This window comes from Pelophylax lessonae (genome assembly GCF_965119305.1).
Source record: "Pelophylax lessonae genome assembly, chromosome: 2".
NCBI classification, from domain to species: domain Eukaryota; kingdom Metazoa; phylum Chordata; class Amphibia; order Anura; family Ranidae; genus Pelophylax; species Pelophylax lessonae.
The window spans coordinates 134,882,695-134,895,830 of NC_138769.1; positions in this window are offsets into that span (position 1 = coordinate 134,882,695).

Here is a 13,136-nt window from a genome sequence, read left to right on the forward strand (position 1 = left end):
TAAAGCCTTAGCTTAGATGCAGGAAGGGTTAGAATTTCCGTCATGTGTTTCTTGCTGTCTATATCCTTTCATACGCTCAATATTGGTAACAATTCTAAGACTAATATTTTTTCTTTTGCCTGGCTTTCATGCTGACCCCTCTGACTTCAGTAGTTTGAGTCACTGACCAAGAAAAATAAGGGCCATTCACACCAACACAGTTCAATAGCTCAGCGTATAACAAGCATGTTACCACAATGCATATTAATGCACTGCATACATATTAGTGATTTGTGCTGCCATTAACCTCTTGCCGACTGGCCCACATTTTTTACTGCGGGGACCCACTCCTTCTCTTATTGGACGCGATGTCCGCTGGGACCCGCCGATCATTCAAGGCACAGGTAGAGCGGTGATCTGCCTATGTGAACAAGGCATATCGCCGTTCTGTGACAAGGGAAGGCAGTGATCTTGTGTTTATGCTAAGAAAAAACATGGATCTCTGCCTTCCCACAGTACAAGCATCCCCCCCCCCCACAGTTAGCAAGCAATCCCTAGGAACACATTTAATCCTTTGATCGCCTCTGATGTTAACCCCTTCCCAGCCAGTGTCATTAGTACAGAGACAGTGCATTTTTTTTTTTAGCACTGATGACTGTATTATGGTCACTGGTTTCAATAAAAAGTGTCAAGTAAGTGTCAGTGTCCAATTTATCCGCCGCAGTATCAGTCCTGCTATAAGTCACTGATCGCCGCCATTACCAGTTAAAAATATAGAAACAAAAATTCCATAAATATATTCCATCGTTTGTAGAAGCTATAACTTTTGCGAAAACCAATTAATATAAGCATATTGGGATATTTTTTTACCAAAAATATGTAGCAGAGTACATATTGTCCAAAATTGATGAAGAAATTAGATTTTTAATTTTTTTTTTTTTTATTAGATATTTTTTACTTTCTGCTATAAAACCTATTATTTTATTTTCAAAATTGTCAGTCTTTTTTTGCTGATAGAGCAAAAAAAAAAAAAAAAAAAAAAAAAATTGCAAAGGTGATTAATTACCACCAAAAGAAAGCTCTATTTGTGGGGGAAAAAAAAGGATATCACTTTTATTTGGGTACAGTATCGCACAACCTTCACTGACTCAAAGTACTGCAGCCATTTAACCATCAGGTCATACTTAAAAATATGCTCTTTACAGCATAATACACTCTGCACCAACTTAAAAAGGAAGTAAACCCTCCTCTGACACTTGTACCTATAGGTAAGCCTATGATAAGACTTACCTATAGGTACTGTAAATATCTCCTAAACATGTACCGTTTAGGAGATATTTACCTTAGATGTATCCAGTGACCTCACTGGCGCATGCGCTCTGAAGGAACGGCCGCTCGTGCCGTTCCTTCAGAACTCCGTGCCTCACCGTCGGCTCCCGCGCGCGTGCGCGGGAGTGACGTCACCGCGGCTCCGGCCAATCAGATGGCCGGATGCCGCGATCCCGGAAGACGGGCGACTGGACATGTCGCCCGTCATACAGGTAAGCGATGGCACGGCCGGGGCTCGTTCTAAGGTGAGTATTTCATAATGAGCTAGTATGCGATGCATACTAGCTCATTATGTGTTTCTCTTGCAGGGTACAAAAGGAAAAAAAAAAAAAGGGTTTACAACCTCTTTAAAGCAGAGCTCCACCCAAAAGTGAAAGCTCCGCATGTCTGCCTCCCTTCCCCCCCCCTATGCTGCCATATTTGGCACCTTTCTGGAGGGGGGGGGAGCAGGTACCTGGCTTTGACGGCGAAGTGAGCTGGAAGTTCGGGCCATTCACAAAGCACAGTGTGATTCGCACGTGCACAGTAGGGAACCGGCTGTGAAGCCACCAGGCTTCACTGCCAGTTTCCGCTACCCAAGATTGCAGCGCCAGCACCTGAGAGCTGATTCAACAATAAGCTCAAGTGAGGACACCGCTGGATGCCTGGACAGGTAAGTGCCCTAATCGTACAAGTCAGCAGTCAGCAGTTACAGAATTTGTAGCTGCTGACTATTTTTTTTTTGGGGGGGAACAGAACTCTTTAAAAAAAATCCCTAACTAAATGCCCTTTTTAGTTACCTAAAGCCAGTCATGTTTCCTTCTGGCGGAGTCCTTCTTGTGATGTCTATGTCACTGCTTGTATGACATGGACACTTCCTATTGGCTGTCCAGTGGCGGTCTCCTCTCAAGATCCAGAAGAGAAGTGACATCCTCAAGGGAATCAATGATTGAGGGATCATCCTTAGCGGTCCTCCGCACCCAAAAATTATACCAGCAGAGGACCTGCTTCAACAGGTAAGAACATAAAAATTGCAGAATGGGTTACGGGGGAAGGGGGGGGGTGTCATATTTTCTATGCAATGAGGCTTAAAGGAGAAGTTCACTTTTGGAACATGTTACACTCATATTCAGGATGTAACATGTTATAGATGGTGTTGAAGATAATCGTAAAATCGATGCATCGCGATTCAGCCTTAAACAATTCTGTATTGATGCAGAGAATGGCTGAACTGTGACTGTGTCAATGACCTCCCTGTCAGAGTCCTTCCCTCCCTCCTCCTTTCCATGTGTATGTCACACACAGCGGGGATCTCCGGCTGCGACACTGACCTTGAATCTGAAATGCTCCGCGGCCGATGTAACAAAGTCCCGCCTCCTTTGATAGACAGCACACTGATCCAATGCTGGGAAATTGAATCAGTGTGAGGTGTATCATAGGAGCCGATCCAGGAGGTGGGAGTTTGTTGACAGCGGCCGCCGGGCAATTCAAATCCAAGCTCCGTGTCACAGCGGGAGATCCCCGCTCTGTGTGATTCAGGCACTGATGAGGCTGCACTTGATGGGCATTGGTGAGGCTGCACTTGATGGGTTATTGAAGAAAACCATGGGCAGTAATTGTGATGCATCGAGGAACTGAATCTAATAGATGTCAGGATATTCGGAATCAAACCAAATCATGAAACCAGTGAAGGTGCACCAGCTCCCGTTCCCCTGTTCACGTCCGCTCGGGGCTCCTCCCACCAGACCGAGTCATCCATTCACAGTGTTCTGTGAATGGGAAAACTGCAAGGTTCTCAATGAACTACCAGGGCGCTGTTGAGAGCTGTGCTAGTTCATTAAGTCTTGCTGTCACAGTGTAACTGCCTGGCCGTATCAGCCAGAGGTACAGCCAGACATATACACAGACAGTCTGCAGACCCTTGGCATTACAACCACAATCTGCCGATTGTGGGTGCAATGCTTTACAGGTTCATTACAAAAAAATAATAAAAATAAATGCATATTTTTTTACCTGCAAAAAAATGTACATTTAATATTTTTTTTCAGTAAAGGTGAACTTATCATTTAACCACTTCCGGACCACCCACCGTGTATTTATGTCGCTACTTTGACGTTAAATACCAGAGTTATGGCAGCAGATAGCTGCCATAACCCTGGTATTTTCCTACACGGCCTGCGGTTCTCTTTTAGATAAAAGTGGTCCCAGTGGCAGATTCATCACAGGATCACTTTTATGGGCAGCGGGAGAGGTGCCCACCCACTCCCGCCGCTTCCCAGTCATTTTCTCCACTTACCAAAGCCTTCTGTAGTAGGGAAAACAATCCGGTCCTTTCAGGTCCTAGACAGGTAGTCGAGTAAGGGCAAGATGGCCTCGGGGGACCGGAGTGATGTCAGACGTCGCTTCCGCCCAACAGATAATTTTTTTTTTTGGGTCGATGTGAGATCTTTTTGACCCCAGATTTCACATTAAAGAGGACCTGTCCTGCTTATTTCTATTACAAGGGATGTTTGCATTTCTTGTAATAGGGATAAAAGTGATCAAAAATTTTTTTTTTTTAAAGGGACAGTGTAGAAAAAAATAAAATGAAAGCGTATCGTTCCTCCAAGCTGGTGCGCAAAAACGAGCGCATACGCAAGTCGCGCCCACATATGAAAATGTTGTTCAAATCACACATGTGAGGTATCGCCGTGATCGTTACCTCCTTTGTAACTCTAAACTGGTACTAAACTAGAATTTTTTAAAGTGTCGGCTATGGAGATTTTTAAGTACCATTTTTTGTTGCCATTCCACGAGCGTGCGCAATTTTGAAGCATGGCATGTTAGGTATCAATTTACTCAGCGTAACATCATCTTTCACATAATAGAAAAAATCTGGGCTAAGCTTACTTACAGTACTTCTTAATGCACAAAAATAATATTTTTTTTCCAAAGAATTTGCGTTTCTAAGACCGCTGCACAAATTCGATGTGACAAAGTAACGATCTCCATTTTATTCTCTAGAGTCTCTGCTAAAAAAAAAATATATATATATATATATATATATATATATATATATATAATATTTGGGGGTACTAAGTAATTTTCCAGCAAAAAATACTGAATTTAACTTGTGAACAACAAGAGTCAGAAATAGGCTTGGCCCAGAAGTGGTTAAAAGAAAATGTCCACCGCTTTATGATTTGTAAATGAACAAAATAGACACGACTAGGAAACTATTTCCATAATATATTTACAGTTAAGGTAATTAGGATTTGCCAGGCACTGAACAAACTCCAATTCCAACTGGAACCGATATCGGGCTTGTTCATCTAAAAGAAGAGATAAAGGAAATGTCAGCATTCCTTACATATGTGTCATACTAATTTAAAGCAGTATTAAACCCAAAGCCAAAAATTTTATATATTGCAGCTGCATTATTTATTTTTTTTTCCCTTTAGGCTTCTTTCACACGGGCGTTCCTTTTTTTTTTTGCCCGATCAGTTCCTTTCTTTTTTTTTTGTAACGGACACGGATGACACTTGTGTCATCCGGTCCGTATGTCCGTTTTTCATCCCATCCGTTTGCGGATGAAAAACTGACATAATGCATGTCTATGTAAATACGGATGTCAGCGGATGACACCACTGACATCCGTTTTTGCGTCCGTTACGTTTTTTGAAAGGAAGAAAAAATAGGGTTCTCCTCCGTTCAAAAAAACTGAACTGAACTGAACTGACGAAAAACGGATGTCAGCGGATGATCATCCACTGACATCCGTATTTACATGGAGATACATCATGTCAGTTTTTCATCCGGAAACAGATGGGATGAAAAACGGACAGCCCGTGTGAAAGAGCCCTTAGGCTTTTTTCCCCTCAGTTTTCACTTGGTGATCTGGTCAGTAACACACCTCCGGTATTAAAGTGCCCCCGCTCTGAATGAAGGAGCACAGAGGGCACCATTGGACAACATCATTGTCAGTCTGCAGAAAGTGTCAAGTTAGATGTACTAGCAGATTTAAATACACTAACAAATTGAAGCCAAACCACAGCTAATACTTTATAATTAGTTACAGCAAACTGTTTTTTTCCATTTTGGGATAAAGATTTTACATAAATAAAAGCTGATCATTGTAAGCATCCCTGTCAAAACACCTGGAAGAGAGCTTGTTCTTTAAAGAAAAAAAAAGAAAAGAAAAAACAGACCAACAAGGCTAGATCACCAGGTGAAAATAGAAGAAAGAAAGCCTAAAGCAGGCCATAGATGGCTTGAATCTTGACCGGTTTAGCAGCTTTTGCCTTTCTTTCTTCTATTCTCCCCTGGTGATCTTGCCTTGTAAGTCTGTTGATTTTCGTTATTTTTAACTATATATGGGCAGGGCTGAACGTACCCAAGTTAATTGATCCATCGACTTGCCTGTTGGATTTTATATGTGATTATTGCTAGTGGCTATTATAGCCGCTAGCAATAATCACTGTTTTTATGGGAAGGGTGGCTCCCCCTGCCCCACCGTCGGGAGAACACCCTGCTGGGAAGAATCAAGCGATTTTCTTTCCTGTAACTCGTGGTTGCAGGAAAGAAAATCGCTCCATTTATGACCAGCTTAAAAAAGAAAGCTAAAGAAATCATCACATCTAAGAATTGGTAAGCTGCAATATAATAAATGTTTGCTTTTGGATTTAATACTGCTGTAAAACTGTAGATGAAGAGAAGTCATCTCTGGCTGGCCATTCCTCAGGATACTAAAAATGCTCACTGGCTCAGCAGTCACAATAGGAATGTGCAATATAACAACATCTCTAAAGCTTGATATCCACACAGGATAATTTATTTATCCCACATCTATCTAAAGTACAATCCCAGTCCAATGTAGCTAATGCTGGCCATATACTAGCCGAAATATCGGGCAAACTCATTTTCGAAAAACGGAAAATCGGCCGTGAGAGCAGACGATCGTGCCATCATGTAATGACTGAATTTCGAACGATAAATCGTTCAATGGACATAAATGAATCAGTTTTTGATTCAGTTTGTCACATTTACCTAGTGTAAACAGGTCGGCCGAGAAACACATTAACCGTTCAGTTATTGTTTGTTTATCGTTCGGCCGGCAGATTTTCGAAACTGTTCCTTTGATTTTTCGGCTATGAAAAGTTAAAATGATTTTCTATTTGTGCCCATTAACTGGACGAAAAACGAACGATCGGACCAAATGAGATTTTTGAACGATCTTTTGACTAGTGTATGGCCAGCATTACATCTAAAAGCAAAAAGGATGGATACAATAAATAACAGATTTGACAACATCCTTGGAAAAAAGGGGGGAAGAAACTGCGCTAAATATCAAAGAAAGGTAGCGGCAACTTAATATGTGACAAACATCAAAAAAACAGTAAATGGGGGAAGCTGCGCTAAGTGACACAAAACATAAATGAAGATGAATAAAATTGAGTCCGAAAAAAGTCCCAAAAATGTTGATTAACATATGAATAGTTGAATCAACAAAAAAGTCCAAACATTCAGCCAAAAATCCACAGGTGCAGACAATGAATAAAGTTACTGCTTACCAGATGTAGCAGTATAATGAGCCTTAAGCATAATTAGCCAAGCAAGATGAAGATCTGTGGAGGATTCCTCATCAGCGATAGCCGTCCCAGGATCACAATTGGGTGGATGTTGGGGTGAAAAACAAATGCAAAAACATAGCGTGATACTGTATAATGAAGGTGTATATTAACCACTCCCGTGTGTATCAGAAAGGAAAGTGCTGATAGAAACCACCACCATCACAGGCTGCTTACCAGAATAAAAGTAAATAAGGCAAATCAATCCAAAGCAATCCCAAATGAATGAAATAAGCCGTAAGAAGAGCCACCACCTTATTCCCAATTTAATTACCAGATTGAACAGATATAACAAACGTATACGATCACTCAGATAGCTCGTGACCCCATTAGGACCGTCACCATAAATCCCTGCTTACCAGAAATAAGCATATTAATGCATAAATCACAAGTCCGGATGGCACTTGATAAGGTATCCTATCCCCTGTAAACGGTCCGGTCCCTTGAGGTATAAAGGCTGACCCACCAATATGGCTCCGAGGTTCACATAAAAATGATAATGGAGATGCCCATAGTGTAAAACCTGACTACTGGGTCAGGTTCCTCTGGTCCCCAAGCCTACCGTCTGCAACCACGTGCCATCACTACAGAGGAGGAGGCAGCCGCCACCCTCCCTCCGGGACTCTGCTCACTAGCCAAAAGACCCCGCATGTGCTCCTGGCTTTTATACAGTATCCCAGAATGCAAAGAGACAGCTTGTCTCTACCACTCACCAGGACTATATCAAAGCCTATGTATCCATTGGTCAGGTTTCCTTCCACTGTGCAATATGTCTCCCTATTGGACCAGTGCAAAACACTCTCTATACCCAATGAATCACATACTGAGCACACTGAGCAGACCTAAGTCACAGATCCTGCTCTCTGGTAGGCAGAAAGCAATATAGATTTGCCTGATGCTCCTCTGATAGGCAGACAAAGCCAAAAACTATACTCTCTCACTAGCACCTACCTAGGAAGGTGCTACAAGTGGATCGCCCATGCAATGCCAGGCTCTTGCAGGCTTCTCCAGCTCTATGTCCGTACTGATATACAGGCTTTCAATTGTAGAGCTGGAGAAATTGTCAATAGAGTACAGGTGCGGTAACCACCACACTTGTGCTTCATTGAGAACTATGCCCTGGTTCAGACCATCGCAAAATTTTATGCAACTTGACAGTTCAAAGTTGTATGACAACTTTCACCCTATTTGCAAGACTTGCAAGTCACAGCTACTTTGAAAAAGGATAAAATCAGCACATCTGTAATAGGTAACCCCTTGATATATATCAGCAAAGGATGAGTAATCTACGCTGTATTATACAGTAACACTAAGGGTTAACAATAATCACATATAGCAAACATATGGCACTAAATAAGTGACTTGTGCCTAAAAAGAATCCCTTCAAATAAATATAATAAGACGATATAAGGTGCAATAAAATTATTATAGTGCAATAGGTGCCTTGAAGTGCATAATAAATGGCTTAAATAGATTTGATAAGACAATATAAAGTGCAATATGATAAAGGTGTAATGGATGCTATAAAGTGCACAGTAAATAAATACGATAAACAAAATATTGGGAGATACAATACTATAGGTGGTGTGAAGTGCACCATAGATAAAGTGCAATAAATAGAATAAAAAAAGGAGATGCAATAGTTGCAGTGGGTGTAAGGTAAATAAATGACAGATATAAAATCAACTCAAAATGAATCATATATAGTGAATAAAAGTGCTGGGTGCTAATAGTGTAATAACTCGCTTAGGTCAGCTTAAATAAGACCCCATAAAGTGAAATAAAAATAATTGATAGAAGTATCCAATCAAAAAACGTTTGAATTGATTGGAAAAATCAATAATAAATATCTTATACGCAAGTGATAAAGAAGCTCTTTAGACAAATAAAAACCAATAGATATATAGTTCATAGACATATATACAAAAAATGTATATAAATAGATGTGCAAAAAAAGTGCAAATCCGGTGCAAAAGGAGTCCCCAGAAGGGTACTAATTTAGGACAGTCCGTAGAAAATTAATGGTGTTAATATCCGAGGTGACGTGGAGTGGTAATGAAAAGAGTGAGGATTCAGGTGTTCCCCTCTCCAGTATGTCCCGCGCTTACCAGAGGCAGGTACCTCCACAGGGGTGAAGCGCAGTTCGATACTAGGGATCGCTCCCGTGTAGCAGGGGTCCCGGTCCCTGATCCTCCTTCAATAATCCCAATACTCCAGGTCACACTCCGTATCAGCAGCAGCTAGCTTTACATCAACCTCATAGCTCCTCAAGAACCATCCAGGACATATATGAAAGGAATGCCGCATATAGTGAAGTATTGCAATCAAAAGCCTTTATTTAAGTAGCATAAAATCAGGTACTCACATAAAATAAACAATCCAAAAGCTTCCGCCTGGCTTAGGAGCCGCAAATTCCTCTCTAGCGGTGTACTTCCTGAACACTATGCGTTCCACCGACCGGATGTGCGCCTCAAGCTGATGGACCAGAAGAAAGCGGAAGTGATGTTGTACGCACTCGACGCGTTTCGTCACACTGACGTCATCGGGAGTAGCGGAGTATTGGAATTATTGAAGGAGGATCAGGGACCGGGACCCCTGCTACACGGGAGCGATCCCTAGTATCGAACTGCGCTCCACCCCTGTGGGGGGTACCTGCCTCTGGTAAGCGCGGGACATACTGGAGAGGGGAGCACCTGAATCCTCACTCTTTTCATTACCACTCCACTTCACCTCGGATATTAACACCATTAATTTTCTACGGACTGTCCTAAATTAGTACCCTTCTGGGGACTCCTTTTGCACCGGATTTGCACTTTTTTTGCACATCTATTTATATACGTTTTTTGTATATATTTCTTTGAACTATATATCTATTGGTTTTTATTTGTCTAAAGAGCTTCTTTATCACTTGCGTATAAGATATTTATTATTGATTTTTCCAATTAATTCAAACGTTTTTTGATTGGATACTTCTATCAATTATTTTTATTTCACTTTATGGGGTCTTATTTAAGCTGACCTAAGCGAGTTATTACACTATTAGCACCCAGCACTTTTATTCACTATATATGATTCATTTTGAGTTGATTTTATATCTGTCATTTATTTACCTTACACCCACTGCAACTATTGCATCTCCTTTTTTTATTCTATTTATTGCACTTTATCTATGGTGCACTTCACGCCACCTATAGTATTGTATCTCCCAATATTTTGTTTATCGTATTTATTTACTGTGCACTTTATAGCATCCATTACACCTTTATCATATTGCACTTTATATTGTCTTATCAAATCTATTTAACCATTTATTATGCACTTCAAGGCACCTATTGCACTATAATAATTTTATTGCACCTTATATCGTCTTATTATATTTATTTGAAGGGATTCTTTTTAGGCACAAGTCACTTATTTAGTGCCTATGTTTGCTATATGTGATTATTGTTAACCCTTAGTGTTACTGTATAATACAGCGTAGATTACTCATCCTTTGCTGATATATATCAAGGGCTTACCTATTACAGATGTGCTGATTTTATCAATTTTTATATACATATGTTTTAGAAGGCATTTTTATAAGAATTTTACAGGTATTTTATCAACCAACATCCTTTCTACTAATACATACCCAATATTTCTTTCACATACTGGCAGCGCCAATCACTTCCCTTTTCCTTCACACACTTATCATATAGCCCTCTATAGGACTATATTTCGAAGTGGGCTGCAGCCAACCTTTCTATTGTATATATAACTCCCTAACTCTCGTCTACTCATCCTAAGCGCGGAATTTTTAGTTTGTGTTCATACTTTGAAAAAGGCTCCTGCACTCTTTCTGTGCGATTTGCATTGAAATCTGTTAAATGAAGTCGCACAGATGTCAGCAAGCCGCACATGAAATCACACCAATAGTCGGCTTTGTCACGCTGAAGTAGCATGCCTTTAAAGCTGCACTGGTGTATACCAGGGCTACAAATCAGTCTGCCACTGTGGGGGGACGTGTCTTTTAGGTAATGCATTCACAGATTCCTGTTAATGAATGATGTGGCTGTGCAGGTGAAGCTTCACTGATTTCAAATCTGAACAGTTGAAGCCAGGGAGAAGAATCCTGGCACGCTGTCTGAGGGTGGGGGTCTGCTACGTTACAGGTTATACCCTAAATATGGGTACAGTATGTAACATGGTTGTAGCACTGCCCCCGTAAGGATTGCTAGATATCCACTCTGCGGGTCCCTCCGATTACCAACACACGGCTATAAGCAAATGCAATTTTTACATTTCTCTTGGCTCTCATTTCAATAATCAGTCCAGGGGTATTTGCTTGTTTTGTTGTTTATTTGTGATGGGGATAGAAGAAGGAAATAGTGGGATACTCCAATTTAACTATTCACAGTATTTGAGGACTTCTATCTTTGCTGCTACACTTGTAGGTATGGAACAGCCAGGCTGTTAATTCATCCTGCCACTTAAGATGAATAGAGTTAAGTCTCTTGCTTTCTCTCAAGACAACTTGATGAACCGTTTCTTATCTTCAGGACACTCTCCCTAGTATCCTCTCTCTGCTGACCCCTGTCCGCTGTCTATCCTATGAGCAGGGGTGGCCCCCCTCAGGTCAGGCCCCTTGACATGAGTCCCTGAACTCACGATACTACAGCCACAGGGTCTCCACTGTCTCCCCTCTCAGTCAGCTTCCCTGGACCTCTGGGTTTAGCGCCTCTCAACCGCTCCTCTGGCCCTCAGGACGACCTCCTGCCACCGCATGGCACCTCTACAGGGAAGGAGGCAACCGCAGCCTCCCTCCAGGACTCCGCTTTCCAACGAAAGACCCCGAGCACATGTGCTCCTGGCTTTTTATACAGTATCCCAGCATGCACTGAGGCGACCTGCCCTCTGCCAATCATCAGGACTGTATCAAAGCCTATGCACCCATTCATCAGGTTTCCTCCCACTGTCCAACATGCCTCCCTATTGGACCAGCGTGAAACACTCTCCAGATTGAATGAATCGCATACTGAGCACAATGAGCAGACCTCACTAACAGATCCTGCTCTCTGGTAGGCAGAGAACAATATAGATTTACCTACAGCCCCTCTGGTAAGCAAACTGAGCTCAAAACTATACTCTCTCACTAGCACCTACCTAGGAGGGTGCTATATGGTGTTAAAGTGATGTAAAAATAAAAAATGTTTTTCTCTTTAAACAACAAACATTTTATGCTTACCTGCTCTGTTTTGCGCAGAGCAGCCCAGATTATTTTCTTCTGGGGTCCCCCACCGGTGCTTCTCCCTGCCTGAGTGCCCCCATAGCAAGCTGCTTGCTATGGGGGCACTCGTGCAGGCTCATTTCTGAACCAAGCTCAGAGTGTCCATTGACACACAGAGCACAGTTCAGCCCCGCCCCTACTCACAGGCTGTGATTGACCGCAACAGGAGTAATGGCTCCTGCTACTGCCTCCATGATCAGTGAGGAGGGACAAAGAGGCATATGAGCTGCTGCTCTCGAGGCACAGTGCTGGATCGAGATTAGACTCAGGTCAGTATAATGGAAGGTGGGGGGGGGGATGCACAAATAAGCCTTTGTACCCTAATTCAGATAATGCATTAAGGTAAAAGCCTTCTGCCTTTAGAGACACTTTAAACAGCTCTGCTGTTCTTCAGGATTTACACTAGAAGGTATTGTTACCCAGTTCTAGATTTATACTCATGACCTCAGTGCCCTTTACCCCCCGGTTAGGTGAACTGCCATATGTCACCTCCCACTCACCTCAACTAATGTATGCCTTGGCTGTATAACACAGACAAGGTTCCATATTACAGCTACATAAGGAATAGCAAGGGACACTCTGTATACCTCGAACCAATGACTTAAAGATTAGGGTACATAGTAGACTACACCAACAATACAAAGCAACATTTAAAACTTAGCTAGATCTCACTAACAGGCAGGTTGGCAGCAGTGGCGGCCGGTGTGTTGGGGGCGCAGGGGAGCCGCCCCCCCTATCCATGCGTCCGGCCCCCTAATCTACATGCGGGGAGCTGGACGCATGGAGTTCAATGGGCATTTTTTTTTTTTTAATCACCTGATTAGAATCAGCGGCTCTAATAGGCTCAAGGAAAGGGTGGACCCGGGGCGCAGAGCAGTGCGCCCCGAGCCCACCCATTGTGTGGCAATAGCGAATGAAAATTCGCTATTGTCACACGGATCCTCCTCCTGGCCAATCAGGAAGCGGGTCCGATACGC